We start from the raw sequence: 17,165 nt of genomic DNA on the forward strand, positions 1-17,165 counted from the left end.
ATTCGTTGAATTAAACTTCACTCAATTAAGCCTCATTCAATGAAATACCTCCACTGATTTATTCAAACTGCATTTATTCATTGAATCAAACTCAACACCTACATACAACGAAGTAAACTGCTTTCCTTCAATGATTGTATCAAATTTCATTCATTCATTCAATGAAACTAACTGCATTCATTCTTTGAGTCAGACTTCATTCAATGATTCAATAAAACAAACTGCTTTCGATCATTGAATCAGACTTCATTCATTCATACAAATAGACAAACTGCACCCGTTCATTCAATGAAGCAAACTTCATTCATTCATTTAATGAAATTAACTGCAATCATTCATTATTTGACTCAAAATTAACTAAACTGCATTCATTCATTCACTGAAGCAAACTTCATTTATTCATTCAATGAAAATAACTGTATTTATTCATTTATTGAATCAAAGCTAACTCATTCATTTATTAAATCTAACGGCATTTCTACAATCGTTGATTCACTTAATCATTCAATGAAAGAAACTGTATCCATTCATTGAATCAAACGCTATCAACCAAACTGCATTTATTCATTCATTGAATCAAACGTCCCACATTCATACAAAGAATTAAACTGCTTTCATTCATTCTTTGAATCAAACCACTCAATAATTCAATGAAACAAATTGCATTCCGTCATTCATTGAATCAAAGTTCACTCAATCACACAATGAAAGAAACTGCATCCATTCATTGACTCAAACTCCACTCATTCGTGTAAATCAAGCAAACTGCATTCATTCAGTCCGATTAACAAACTCCACACATTCATTCAACGAAACAAACTGCCTTCATTCATTCATTGAATCAAACATCACTCAATCATTGAATGAAAGAAACTGCATCCATTCCTTGCATTAAACGCTACTCATTCGTGCAATGATCTTACTGCTTTCCTTTATAAATTGAATCAAACTACACTCATTCATTCAATGAAAGACATTGCTTTCGTTCATTGAATCAAACGTCACTTATTCGTGCAATGAAACATACTGCATTCCATCATACATTGAATCAAACTACACTCATTCATTCAATGAAACACATTTCTTTCGTTCTTTGCATCAAACTCCACTTATTCGTGCAATGAAACATACCGCATTCCTTCATGGATTGAATCAAACTTCACTCATTCATACAAGGAACTAAACTGTTTTCTTTCATTCATTGAACCAAACTTCACTCAATCATACCATGAAACAAATTGCACGCAGTTGAATTAAACTGCATGCCTTCGGGCAACAATACTAACTGCATTAATTATTTCGGTAAAACAAAGGGTATTAATTCATTCATTGAATCAAACGTCCCACATTCATACAAAGAATTAAACTGCACAATTCATGCAATGAACAAACTGTATTCATTTATTCGTTGAATTAAACTTCACTCAATTAAGCCTCATTCAAAGAAATACCTCCACTGATTTATTTAAACTGCATTTATTCATTGAATCAAACTCAACACCTACATACAACGAAGTAAACTGCTTTCCTTCAATGATTGTATCAAATTTCATTCATTCATTCAATGAAACTAACTGCATTCATTCTTTGAGTCAGACTTCATTCAATGATTCAATAAAACAAACTGCTTTCGATCATTGAATCAGACTTCATTCATTCATACAATAGACAAACTGCACCCGTTCATTCAATGAAGCAAACTTCATTCATTCATTTAATGAAATTAACTGCAATCATTCATTATTTGACTCAAAATTAACTAAACTGCATTCATTCATTCACTGAAGCAAACTTCATTTATTCATTCAATGAAAATAACTGTATTTATTCATTTATTGAATCAAAGCTAACTCATTCATTTATTAAATCTAACGGCATTTCTACAATCGTTGATTCACTTAATCATTCAATGAAAGAAACTGTATCCATTCATTGAATCAAACGCAAACGAACAAACTGCATTTATTCATTCATTGAATCAACCGTCCCACATTCATACAAAGAATTAAACTGCTTTCATTCATTCTTTGAATCAAACCACTCAATAATTCAATGAAACAAATTAATTTCCGTCATTCATTGAATCAAAGTTCACTCAATCACACAATGAAAGAAACTGCATCCATTCATTGACTCAAACTCCACTCATTCGTGTAAATCAAGCAAACTGCATTCATTCAGTCCGATTAACGAACTCCACACATTCATTCAACGAAACAAACTGCCTTCATTCATTCATTGAATCAAACATCACTCAATCATTCAATGAAAGAAACTGCATCCATTCCTTGCAAAAAACGCTACTCATTCGTGCAATGAAACTTACTCCTTTCCGTCATTCATTGAATCAAAGTTCAATCATTCATTCAATGAAAGAAACTGTGTACATTCATTGAATCAAACTCCACTCATTCGTGCAATCAAGCAAACTACATTCACTCCGTTTAACAAGCTCCACACATTCATTCAATGAAACAAACAGCCTTCATTAATTCATGGAATCAAACATCACTCAATCATTCAATGAAAGAAACCGCAGTCATTAATTCATTCAAACAACCTCCACACATTCATGCAAAGAAAGAATTGTATTGCTTCATCCATTCAAATACTTTTCGCTCATTCATTCTTGTGAAACAAAGTGCTTTCGCTCATTGAATCAAACTCCACTCATTCGTGTAAGGAAACAAACTGTATTTAGTCATTTATTGAATCAAACTTCACTTATTCGTGCAATGAAACGTACTGCTTTCCTTTATAAATTGAATCAAACTACACTCATTCATTCAATGAAAGACATTGCTTTCGTTCATTGAATCAAACTTCACTTATTCGTGCAATGAAACATACTGCATTCCATCATACATTGAATCAAACTACACTCATTCATTCAATGAAAGACATTGCTTTCGTTCTTTGCATCAAACTCCACTTATTCGTGCAATGAAACATACTGCATTCCTTCATAGATTGAATCAAACTTCACTCATTCATACAAAGAACTAAACTGTTTTCTTTCATTCATTGAACCAAACTTCACTCAATCATACCATGAAACAAATTGCACGCAGTTGAATTAAACTGCACGCCTTCGGGCAACAATACTAACTGCATTAATTATTTCGGTGAAACAAAAGGTTTTAATTCATTCATTGAAATAAACTCCACAACTCCACAATTCATGCAAGGAACAAACTGTATTCATTTATTCGTTGAATTTAACTTCACTCAATTAAGCCTCATTCAATGAAATACCTCCACTGATTTATTCAAACTGCATTTATTCATTGAATCAAACTCAACACTTACATACAACGAAGTAAACTGCTTTCCTTCAATGATTGTATCAAATTTCATTCATTCATTCAATGAAACTAACTGCATTCATTCTTTGAGTCAGACTTCATTCAATGATTCAATAAAACAAACTGCTCTCGATCATTGAATCAGACTTCATTCATTCATACAAATAGACAAACTGCACCCGTTCATTCAATGAAGCAAACTTCATTCATTCATTTAATGAAATTAACTTCAATCATTCATTATTTGACTCAAAATTAACTAAACTGCATTCATTCATTCACTGAAGCAAACTTCATTCATTCATTCAATGAAAATAACTGTATTTATTCATTTATTGAATCAAAGCTAACTCATTCATTTATTAAATCTAACGGCATTTCTACAATCGTTGATTCACTTAATCATTCAATGAAAGAAACTGTATCCATTCATTGAATCAAACGCTAACAGCCAAACTGCATTTATTCATTCATTGAATCAAACGTCCCACATTCATACAAAGAATTAAACTGCTTTCATTCATTCTTTGAATCAAACCACTCAATAATTCAATGAAACAAATTGCATTCCGTCATTCATTGAATCAAAGTTCACTCAATCACACAATGAAAGAAACTGCATCCATTCATTGACTCAAACTCCACTCATTCGTGTAAATCAAGCAAACTGCATTCATTCAGTCCGATTAACAAACTCCACACATTCATTCAACGAAACAAACTGCCTTCATTCATTCATTGAATCAAACATCACTCAATCATTCAATGAAAGAAACTGCATCCATTCCTTGCATCAAACGCTACTCATTCGTGCAATGAAACTTACTGCTTTCCTTTATAAATTGAATCAAACTACACTCATTCATTCAATGAAAGACATTGCTTTCGTTCATTGAATCAAACTTCACTTATTCGTGCAATGAAACATACTGCATTCCATCATACATTGAATCAAACTACACTCATTCATTCAATGAAACACATTGCTTTCGTTCTTTGCATCAAACTCCACTTATTCGTGCAATGAAACATACTGCATTCCTTTATACATTGAAACAAACTTCACTCATTCATACAAAGAACTAAACTGTTTTCGTTCATTCATTGAACCAAACTTCACTCAATCATACCATGAAACAAATTGCACGCAGTTGAATTAAACTGCACGCCTTCGGGCAACAATACTAACTGCATTAATTATTTCGGTGAAACAAAAGGTTTTAATTCATTCATTGAAATAAACTCCACAACTCCACAATTCATGCAAGGAACAAACTGTATTCATTTATTCGTTGAATTAAACTTCACTCAATTAAGCCTCATTCAATGAAATACCTCCACTGATTTATTCAAACTGCATTTATTCATTGAATCAAACTCAACACCTACATACAACGAAGTAAACTGCTTTCCTTCAATGATTGTATCAAATTTCATTCATTCATTCAATGAAACTAACTGCATTCATTCTTTGAGTCAGACTTCATTCAATGATTCAATAAAACAAACTGCTTTCGATCATTGAATCAGACTTCATTCATTCATACAAATAGACAAACTGCACCCGTTCATTCAATGAAGCAAACTTCATTCATTCATTCAATGAAAATAACTGTATTTATTCATTTATTGAATCAAACCTGACTCATTCATTTATTAAATCTAACGGCATTTCTACAATCGTTGATTCACTTAATCATTCAATGAAAGAAACTGTATCCATTCATTGAATCAAACGCAAACAACCAAACTGCATTTATTCATTCATTGAATCAAACTTCCCACATTCATACAAAGAATTAAACTGCTTTCATTCATTCTTTGAATCAAACCACTCAATAATTCAATGAAACAAATTGCATTCCGTCATTCATTGAATCAAAGTTCACTCAATCACACAATGAAAGAAACTGCATCCATTCATTGACTCAAACTCCACTCATTCGTGTAAATCAAGCAAACTGCATTCAATGAGTCCGACTAACAAACTCCACACATTCATTCAACGAAACAAACTGCCTTCATTCATTCATTGAATCAAACATCACTCAATCATTCAATGAAAGAAACCGTAGTCATTAATTCCTTGAAACAAACTCCACACATTCATGCAATGAAACAATGCATTGCTACATCCATTGAAATAAACTTTACTCATTCATTCTATGATACAAAGTGCTTTCGCTCATTGAATCAAACTCCACTCATTCGTGTCAGGAAACCAACTGTATTTAGTCATTTATTGTATCAAACTTCACTCATTAATTTAACGAAAGTAACTGCATTGCTCCATTCATTGAATCAAACTCCTCTTATTCGTGCAATGAAACGTACTGCTTTCCTTTATACATTGAAACAAACTTCACTCATTCATTCAATGAAACACATTGCTTTCGTTCTTTGAATCAAACTCCAATCATTCGTGCAATGAAACATACTGCAATCCTTCAAACATTGAATCAAACTTCACTCATTCATACAAGGAACTAAACTGTTTTCTTTCATTCATTGAACCAAACTTCACTCAATCATACCATGAAACAAATTGCACGCAGTTGAATTAAACTGCATGCCTTCGCGCAACAATACTAACTGCATTAATTATTTCGGTAAAACAAAGGGTATTAATGCATTCATTGAAATAAAATCCACAACTCCACAATTCATGCAAGGAACAAACTGTATTCATTTATTCGTTGAATTAAACTTCACTCAATTAAGCCTCATTCAATGAAATACCTCCACTGATTTATTCAAACTGCATTTATTCATTGAATCAAACTCAACACCTACATACAACGAAGTAAACTGCTTTCCTTCAATGATTGTATCAAATTTCATTCATTCATTCAATGAAACTAACTGCATTCATTCTTTGAGTCAGACTTCATTCAATGATTCAATAAAACAAACTGCTTTCGATCATTGAATCAGACTTCATTCATTCATACAAATAGACAAACTGCACCCGTTCATTCAATGAAGCAAACTTCATTCATTAATTTAATGAAATTAACTGCAATCATTCATTATTTGACTCAAAATTAACTAAACTGCATTCATTCATTCACTGAAGCAAACTTCATTTATTCATTCAATGAAAATAACTGTATTTATTCATTTATTGAATCAAAGCTAACTCATTCATTTATTAAATCTAACGGCATTTCTACAATCGTTGATTCACTTAATCATTCAATGAAAGAAACTGTATCCATTCATTGAATCAAACGCTATCAACCAAACTGCATTTATTCATTCATTGAATCAAACGTCCCACATTCATACAAAGAATTAAACTGCTTTCATTCATTCTTTGAATCAAACCACTCAATAATTCAATGAAACAAATTGCATTCCGTCATTCATTGAATCAAAGTTCACTCAATCACACAATGAAAGAAACTGCATCCATTCATTGACTCAAACTCCACTCATTCGTGTAAATCAAGCAAACTGCATTCATTCAGTCCGATTAACAAACTCCACACATTCATTCAACGAAACAAACTGCCTTCATTCATTCATTGAATCAAACATCACTCAATCATTGAATGAAAGAAACTGCATCCATTCCTTGCATTAAACGCTACACATTCGTGCAATGATCTTACTGCTTTCCTTTATAAATTGAATCAAACTACACTCATTCATTCAATGAAAGACATTGCTTTCGTTCATTGAATCAAACTTCACTTATTCGTGCAATGAAACATACTGCATTCCATCATACATCGAATCAAACTACACTCATTCATTCAATGAAACACATTGCTTTCGTTCTTTGCATCAAACTCCACTTATTCGTGCAATGAAACATACTGCATTCCTTCATGGATTGAATCAAACTTCACTCATTCATACAAAGAACTAAACTGTTTTCGTTCATTCATTGAACCAAACTTCACTCAATCATACCATGAAACAAATTGCACGCAGTTGAATTAAACTGCACGCCTTCGGGCAACAATACTAACTGCATTAATTATTTCGGTGAAACAAAAGGTTTTAATTCATTCATTGAAATAAACTCCACAACTCCACAATTCATGCAAGGAACAAACTGTATTCATTTATTCGTTGAATTAAACTTCACTCAATTAAGCCTCATTCAATGAAATACCTCCACTGATTTATTCAAACTGCATTTATTCATTAATTGTCTCAAACTTAACTAAACTGCTTTCCTTCAATGATTGTATCAAATTTCAATCATTCCTTCAATAAAAATAAGTGTATTTATTCAATTATTGAATCAAACCTGACTCATTCATTCATTAAATCTAACGGCATTTCTACAATCGTTGATTCACTCAATCATTCAATGAAAGAAACTGTATCCATTCATTGAATCAAACGCAAACAACCAACCTGCATTTATTCATTCATTGAATCAAACTTCCCACATTCATACAAAGAATTAAACTGCTTCCATTCAATCTTTGAATCAAACTTCACTTAATAATTCAATGAAACAAATTGCATTCCGTCATTCATTGAATCAAAGTTCACTCAATCACTCAATAAAAGAAACTGCATCCATTCATTGACTCAAACTCCACTCATTCGTGTAAATCAAGCAAACTGCATTCATTCAGTCCGACTAACAAACTCCACACATTCATTCAACGAAACAAACTGCCTTCATTCATTTATTGAATCAAACATCACTCAATCATTCAATGAAAGAAACCGTAGTCATTAATTCCTTGAAACAAACTCCACACATTCATGCAATGAAACAATGCATTGCTACATCCATTGAAATAAACTTCACTCATTCATTCTATGATACAAAGTGCTTTCGCTCATTGAATCAAACTGCACTCATTCGTGTCAGGAAACCAACTGTATTTAGTCATTTATTGTATCAAACTTCACTCATTAATTCAATGAAAGTAACTGCATTGCTCCATTCATTGAATCAAACTCCCCTTATTCGTGCAATGAAACGTACTGCTTTCCTTTATACATTGAAACATTCTTTACTCATTCATTCAATGAAACACATTGCTTTCGTTCTTTGAATCAAACTCCAATCATTCGTGCAATGAAACATACTGCAATCCTTCAAACATTGAATCAAACTTCACTCATTCATACAAGGAACTAAACTGTTTTCTTTCATTCATTGAACCAAACTTCACTCAATCATACCATGAAACAAATTGCACGCAGTTGAATTAAACTGCATGCCTTCGGGCAACAATACTAACTGCATTAATTATTTCGGTAAAACAAAGGGTATTAATTCATTCATTGAAATAAACTCCACAACTCCACAATTCATGCAATGAACAAACTGTATTCATTTATTCGTTGAATTAAACTTCACTCAATTAAGCCTCATTCAATGAAATACCTCCACTGATTTATTCAAACTGCATTTATTCATTGAATCAAACTCAACACCTACATACAACGAAGTAAACTGCTTTCCTTCAATGATTGTATCAAATTTCATTCATTCATTCAATGAAACTAACTGCATTCATTCTTTGAGTCAGACTTCATTCAATGATTCAATAAAACAAACTGCTTTCGATCATTGAATCAGACTTCATTCATTCATACAAATAGACAAACTGCACCCGTTCATTCAATGAAGCAAACTTCATTCATTCATTTAATGAAATTAACTGCAATCATTCATTAATTGACTCAAACTTAACTAAACTGCATTCATTCATTCACTGAAGCAAACTTCATTCATTCATTCAATGAAAATAACTGTATTTATTCATTTATTGAATCAAAGCTAACTCATTCATTTATTAAATCTAACGGCATTTCTACAATCGTTGATTCACTTAATCATTCAATGAAAGAAACTGTATCCATTCATTGAATCAAACGCATACGAACAAACTGCATTTATTCATTCATTGAATCAAACGTCCCACATTCATACAAAGAATTAAACTGCTTTCATTCAATCTTTGAATCAAACCACTCAATAATTCAATGAAACAAATTAATTTCCGTCATTCATTGAATCAAAGTTCACTCAATCACACAATGAAAGAAACTGCATCCATTCATTGACTCAAACTCCACTCATTCGTGTAAATCAAGCAAACTGCATTCATTCAGTCCGATTAACGAACTCCACACATTCATTCAACGAAACAAACTGCCTTCATTCATTCATTGAATCAAACATCACTCAATCATTCAATGAAAGAAACTGCATCCATTCCTTGCATCAAACGCTACTCATTCGTGCAATGAAACTTACTCCTTTCCGTCATTCATTGAATCAAAGTTCAATCATTCATTCAATGAAAGAAACTGTGTACATTCATTGAATCAAACTCCACTCATTCGTGCAATCAAGCAAACTACATTCACTCCGTTTAACAAGCTCCACACATTCATTCAATGAAACAAACAGCCTTCATTAATTCATGGAATCAAACATCACTCAATCATTCAATGAAAGAAACCGCAGTCATTAATTCATTCAAACAACCTCCACACATTCATGCAAAGAAAGAATTGTATTGCTTCATCCATTCAAATACATTTCGCTCATTCATTCTTGTGAAACAAAGTGCTTTCGCTCATTGAATCAAACTCCACTCATTCGTGTAAGGAAACAAACTGTATTAAGTCATTTATTGAATCAAACTTCACTTATTCGTGCAATGAAACGTACTGCTTTCCTTTATAAATTGAATCAAACTACACTCATTCATTCAATGAAAGACATTGCTTTCGTTCATTGAATCAAACTTCACTTATTCGTGCAATGAAACATACTGCATTCCATCATACATTGAATCAAACTACACTCATTCATTCAATGAAACACATTGCTTTCGTTCTTTGCATCAAACTCCAATTATTCGTGCAATGAAACATACTGCATTCCTTCATAGATTGAATCAAACTTCACTCATTCATACAAAGAACTAAACTGTTTTCTTTCATTCATTGAACCAAACTTCACTCAATCATACCATGAAACAAATTGCACGCAGTTGAATTAAACTGCACGCCTTCGGGCAACAATACTAACTGCATTAATTATTTCGGTGAAACAAAAGGTTTTAATTCATTCATTGAAATAAACTCCACAACTCCACAATTCATGCAAGGAACAAACTGTATTCATTTATTCGTTGAATTAAACTTCACTCAATTAAGCCTCATTCAATGAAATACCTCCACTGATTTATTCAAACTGCATTTATTCATTGAATCAAACTCAACACCTACATACAACGAAGTAAACTGCTTTCCTTCAATGATTGTATCAAATTTCATTCATTCATTCAATGAAACTAACTGCATTCATTCTTTGAGTCAGACTTCATTCAATGATTCAATAAAACAAACTGCTTTCGATCATTGAATCAGACTTCATTCATTCATACAAATAGACAAACTGCACCCGTTCATTCAATGAAGCAAACTTCATTCATTAATTTAATGAAATTAACTGCAATCATTCATTATTTGACTCAAAATTAACTAAACTGCATTCATTCATTCACTGAAGCAAACTTCATTTATTCATTCAATGAAAATAACTGTATTTATTCATTTATTGAATCAAAGCTAACTCATTCATTTATTAAATCTAACGGCATTTCTACAATCGTTGATTCACTTAATCATTCAATGAAAGAAACTCTATCCATTCATTGAATCAAACGCTATCAACCAAACTGCATTTATTCATTCATTGAATCAAACGTCCCACATTCATACAAAGAATTAAACTGCTTTCATTCATTCTTTGAATCAAACCACTCAATAATTCAATGAAACAAATTGCATTCCGTCATTCATTGAATCAAAGTTCACTCAATCACACAATGAAAGAAACTGCATCCATTCATTGACTCAAACTCCACTCATTCGTGTAAATCAAGCAAACTGCATTCATTCAGTCCGATTAACAAACTCCACACATTCATTCAACGAAACAAACTGCCTTCATTCATTCATTGAATCAAACATCACTCAATCATTGAATGAAAGAAACTGCATCCATTCCTTGCATTAAACGCTACACATTCGTGCAATGATCTTACTGCTTTCCTTTATAAATTGAATCAAACTACACTCATTCATTCAATGAAAGACATTGCTTTCGTTCATTGAATCAAACTTCACTTATTCGTGCAATGAAACATACTGCATTCCATCATACATTGAATCAAACTACACTCATTCATTCAATGAAACACATTGCTTTCGTTCTTTGCATCAAACTCCACTTATTCGTGCAATGAAACATACTGCATTCCTTCACGGATTGAATCAAACTTCACTCATTCATACAAAGAACTAAACTGTTTTCGTTCATTCATTGAACCAAACTTCACTCAATCATACCATGAAACAAATTGCACGCAGTTGAATTAAACTGCACGCCTTCGGGCAACAATACTAACTGCATTAATTATTTCGGTGAAACAAAAGGTTTTAATTCATTCATTGAAATAAACTCCACAACTCCACAATTCATGCAAGGAACAAACTGTATTCATTTATTCGTTGAATTAAACTTCACTCAATTAAGCCTCATTCAATGAAATACCTCCACTGATTTATTCAAACTGCATTTATTCATTAATTGACTCAAACTTAACTAAACTGCTTTCCTTCAATGATTGTATCAAATTTCAATCATTCCTTCAATGAAAATAAGTGTATTTATTCATTTATTGAATCAAACCTGACTCATTCATTCATTAAATCTAACGGCATTTCTACAATCGTTGATTCACTCAATCATTCAATGAAAGAAACTGTATCCATTCATTGAATCAAACGCAAACAACCAACCTGCATTTATTCATTCATTGAATCAAACTTCCCACATTCATACAAAGAATTAAACTGCTTCCATTCAATCTTTGAATCAAACTTCACTTAATAATTCAATGAAACAAATTGCATTCCGTCATTCATTGAATCAAAGTTCACTCAATCACTCAATAAAAGAAACTGCATCCATTCATTGACTCAAACTCCACTCATTCGTGTAAATCAAGCAAACTGCATTCATTCAGTCCGACTAACAAACTCCACACATTCATTCAACGAAACAAACTGCCTTCATTCATTTATTGAATCAAACATCACTCAATCATTCAATGAAAGAAACCGTAGTCATTAATTCCTTGAAACAACTCCACACATTCATGCAATGAAACAATGCATTGCTACATCCATTGAAATAAACTTCACTCATTCATTCTATGATACAAAGTGCTTTCGCTCATTGAATCAAACTGCACTCATTCGTGTCAGGAAACCAACTGTATTTAGTCATTTATTGTATCAAACTTCACTCATTAATTCAATGAAAGTAACTGCATTGCTCCATTCATTGAATCAAACTCCTCTTATTCGTGCAATGAAACGTACTGCTTTCCTTTATACATTGAAAAATTCTTCACTCATTCATTCAATGAAACACATTGCTTTCGTTCTTTGAATCAAACTCCAATCATTCGTGCAATGAAACATACTGCAATCCTTCAAACATTGAATCAAACTTCACTCATTCATACAAGGAACTAAACTGTTTTCTTTCATTCATTGAACCAAACTTCACTCAATCATACCATGAAACAAATTGCACGCAGTTGAATTAAACTGCATGCCTTCGGGCAACAATACTAACTGCATTAATTATTTCGGTAAAACAAAGGGTATTAATTCATTCATTGAAATAAACTCCACAACTCCACAATTCATGCAATGAACAAACTGTATTCATTTATTCGTTGAATTAAACTTCACTCAATTAAGCCTCATTCAATGAAATACCTCCACTGATTTATTCAAACTGCATTTATTCATTGAATCAAACTCAACACCTACATACAACGAAGTAAACTGCTTTCCTTCAATGATTGTATCAAATTTCATTCATTCATTCAATGAAACTAACTGCATTCATTCTTTGAGTCAGACTTCATTCAATGATTCAATAAAACAAACTGCTTTCGATCATTGAATCAGACTTCATTCATTCATACAAATAGACAAACTGCACCCGTTCATTCAATGAAGCAAACTTCATTCATTAATTTAATGAAATTAACTGCAATCATTCATTATTTGACTCAAAATTAACTAAACTGCATTCATTCATTCACTGAAGCAAACTTCATTTATTCATTCAATGAAAATAACTGTATTTATTCATTTATTGAATCAAAGCTAACTCATTCATTTATTAAATCTAACGGCATTTCTACAATCGTTGATTCACTTAATCATTCAATGAAAGAAACTGTATCCATTCATTGAATCAAACGCTATCAACCAAACTGCATTTATTCATTCATTGAATCAAACGTCCCACATTCATACAAAGAATTAAACTGCTTTCATTCATTCTTTGAATCAAACCACTCAATAATTCAATGAAACAAATTGCATTCCGTCATTCATTGAATCAAAGTTCACTCAATCACACAATGAAAGAAACTGCATCCATTCATTGACTCAAACTCCACTCATTCGTGTAAATCAAGCAAACTGCATTCATTCAGTCCGATTAACAAACTCCACACATTCATTCAACGAAACAAACTGCCTTCATTCATTCATTGAATCAAACATCACTCAATCATTGAATGAAAGAAACTGCATCCATTCCTTGCATTAAACGCTACTCATTCGTGCAATGATCTTACTGCTTTCCTTTATAAATTGAATCAAACTACACTCATTCATTCAATGAAAGACATTGCTTTCGTTCATTGAATCAAACGTCACTTATTCGTGCAATGAAACATACTGCATTCCATCATACATTGAATCAAACTACACTCATTCATTCAATGAAACACATTGCTTTCGTTCTTTGCATCAAACTCCACTTATTCGTGCAATGAAACATACTGCATTCCTTCATGGATTGAATCAAACTTCACTCATTCATACAAAGAACTAAACTGTTTTCGTTCATTCATTGAACCAAACTTCACTCAATCATACCATGAAACAAATTGCACGCAGTTGAATTAAACTGCACGCCTTCGGGCAACAATACTAACTGCATTAATTATTTCGGTGAAACAAAAGGTTTTAATTCATTCATTGAAATAAACTCCACAACTCCACAATTCATGCAAGGAACAAACTGTATTCATTTATTCGTTGAATTAAACTTCACTCAATTAAGCCTCATTCAATGAAATACCTCCACTGATTTATTCAAACTGCATTTAATCATTAATTGACTCAAACTTAACTAAACTGCTTTCCTTCAATGATTGTATCAAATTTCAATCATTCCTTCAATAAAAATAAGTGTATTTATTCAATTATTGAATCAAACCTGACTCATTCATTCATTAAATCTAACGGCATTTCTACAATCGTTGATTCACTCAATCATTCAATGAAAGAAACTGTATCCATTCATTGAATCAAACGCAAACAACCAACCTGCATTTATTCATTCATTGAATCAAACTTCCCACATTCATACAAAGAATTAAACTGCTTCCATTCAATCTTTGAATCAAACTTCACTTAATAATTCAATGAAACAAATTGCATTCCGTCATTCATTGAATCAAAGTTCACTCAATCACTCAATAAAAGAAACTGCATCCATTCATTGACTCAAACTCCACTCATTCGTGTAAATCAAGCAAACTGCATTCATTCAGTCCGACTAACAAACTCCACACATTCATTCAACGAAACAAACTGCCTTCATTCATTTATTGAATCAAACATCACTCAATCATTCAATGAAAGAAACCGTAGTCATTAATTCCTTGAAACAAACTCCACACATTCATGCAATGAAACAATGCATTGCTACATCCATTGAAATAAACTTCACTCATTCATTCTATGATACAAAGTGCTTTCGCTCATTGAATCAAACTGCACTCATTCGTGTCAGGAAACCAACTGTATTTAGTCATTTATTGTATCAAACTTCACTCATTAATTCAATGAAAGTAACTGCATTGCTCCATTCATTGAATCAAACTCCCCTTATTCGTGCAATGAAACGTACTGCTTTCCTTTATACATTGAAACATTCTTTACTCATTCATTCAATGAAACACATTGCTTTCGTTCTTTGAATCAAACTCCAATCATTCGTGCAATGAAACATACTGCAATCCTTCAAACATTGAATCAAACTTCACTCATTCATACAAGGAACTAAACTGTTTTCTTTCATTCATTGAACCAAACTTCACTCAATCATACCATGAAACAAATTGCACGCAGTTGAATTAAACTGCATGCCTTCGGGCAACAATACTAACTGCATTAATTATTTCGGTAAAACAAAGGGTATTAATTCATTCATTGAAATAAACTCCACAACTCCACAATTCATGCAATGAACAAACTGTATTCATTTATTCGTTGAATTAAACTTCACTCAATTAAGCCTCATTCAATGAAATACCTCCACTGATTTATTCAAACTGCATTTATTCATTGAATCAAACTCAACACCTACATACAACGAAGTAAACTGCTTTCCTTCAATGATTGTATCAAATTTCATTCATTCATTCAATGAAACTAACTGCATTCATTCTTTGAGTCAGACTTCATTCAATGATTCAATAAAACAAACTGCTTTCGATCATTGAATCAGACTTCATTCATTCATACAAATAGACAAACTGCACCCGTTCATTCAATGAAGCAAACTTCATTCATTCATTTAATGAAATTAACTGCAATCATTCATTAATTGACTCAAACTTAACTAAACTGCATTCATTCATTCACTGAAGCAAACTTCATTCATTCATTCAATGAAAATAACTGTATTTATTCATTTATTGAATCAAAGCTAACTCATTCATTTATTAAATCTAACGGCATTTCTACAATCGTTGATTCACTTAATCATTCAATGAAAGAAACTGTATCCATTCATTGAATCAAACGCATACGAACAAACTGCATTTATTCATTCATTGAATCAAACGTCCCACATTCATACAAAGAATTAAACTGCTTTCATTCAATCTTTGAATCAAACCACTCAATAATTCAATGAAACAAATTAATTTCCGTCATTCATTGAATCAAAGTTCACTCAATCACACAATGAAAGAAACTGCATCCATTCATTGACTCAAACTCCACTCATTCGTGTAAATCAAGCAAACTGCATTCATTCAGTCCGATTAACGAACTCCACACATTCATTCAACGAAACAAACTGCCTTCATTCATTCATTGAATCAAACATCACTCAATCATTCAATGAAAGAAACTGCATCCATTCCTTGCATCAAACGCTACTCATTCGTGCAATGAAACTTACTCCTTTCCGTCATTCATTGAATCAAAGTTCAATCATTCATTCAATGAAAGAAACTGTGTACATTCATTGAATCAAACTCCACTCATTCGTGCAATCAAGCAAACTACATTCACTCCGTTTAACAAGCTCCACACATTCATTCAATGAAACAAACAGCCTTCATTAATTCATGGAATCAAACATCACTCAATCATTCAATGAAAGAAACCGCAGTCATTAATTCATTCAAACAACCTCCACACATTCATGCAAAGAAAGAATTGTATTGCTTCATCCATTCAAATACATTTCGCTCATTCATTCTTGTGAAACAAAGTGCTTTCGCTCATTGAATCAAACTCCACTCATTCGTGTAAGGAAACAAACTGTATTAAGTCATTTATTGAATCAAACTTCACTTATTCGTGCAATGAAACGTACTGCTTTCCTTTATAAATTGAATCAAACTACACTCATTCATTCAATGAAAGACATTGCTTTCGTTCATTGAATCAAACTTCACTTATTCGTGCAATGAAACATACTGCATTCCATCATACATTGAATCAAACTACACTCATTCATTCAATGAA

The sequence above is a fragment of the Chiloscyllium punctatum genome, chromosome 51 (assembly GCF_047496795.1).
Source record: "Chiloscyllium punctatum isolate Juve2018m chromosome 51, sChiPun1.3, whole genome shotgun sequence".
Classification (NCBI taxonomy): domain Eukaryota; kingdom Metazoa; phylum Chordata; class Chondrichthyes; order Orectolobiformes; family Hemiscylliidae; genus Chiloscyllium; species Chiloscyllium punctatum.